Here is a 375-nt window from a genome sequence, read left to right as displayed (position 1 = left end):
CTCAGGTGCCCCCCAGGTGTATCCCAGATACATCCCATGTACCCCAGGTGTGCCCAGGTGTATCCCACCTACCCCAGGTGTCCCCAGCTGTGCCGAGGTGTATCCCAGATACATCCCATGAACCCCAGGTGTCCCCAGGTGTGCTCAGGTGTATCCCAGATACACCCCACGTACCCCAGGTGTGCCCAGGTGTATCCCAGATACACCCCACGTACCCCAGGTGTGCCCAGGTGTGCCCAGGTGTATCCCAGATACATCCCACGTACCCCAGGTGTCCCCTAGGTGTGCCCAGGTGTATCCCACATACACCCCACATACCCCAGGTGTGCCCAGGTGTGCCCAGGTGTATCCCAGATACACCCCACGTACCCCAGG

General features: G+C 60.8%; 1 protein-coding gene across 1 annotated transcript in view; it reads right to left on the bottom strand.

Moving 5' to 3' along the window:
* Positions 1–375, bottom strand: part of LOC113941094 (eukaryotic translation initiation factor 3 subunit C-like) — a 2,658-nt gene that overhangs the window by 695 nt on the left and 1,588 nt on the right. The gene's annotated exons all lie outside the window — the stretch shown is intronic.

Source organism: Corapipo altera, unplaced genomic scaffold, assembly GCF_003945725.1.
Source record: "Corapipo altera isolate COAL_440 unplaced genomic scaffold, ASM394572v1 60358, whole genome shotgun sequence".
NCBI lineage: Eukaryota > Metazoa > Chordata > Aves > Passeriformes > Pipridae > Corapipo > Corapipo altera.
The sequence above is the reverse complement of the archived record's forward strand: the minus strand, read 5'-3'. Positions and strand labels throughout refer to the sequence as shown.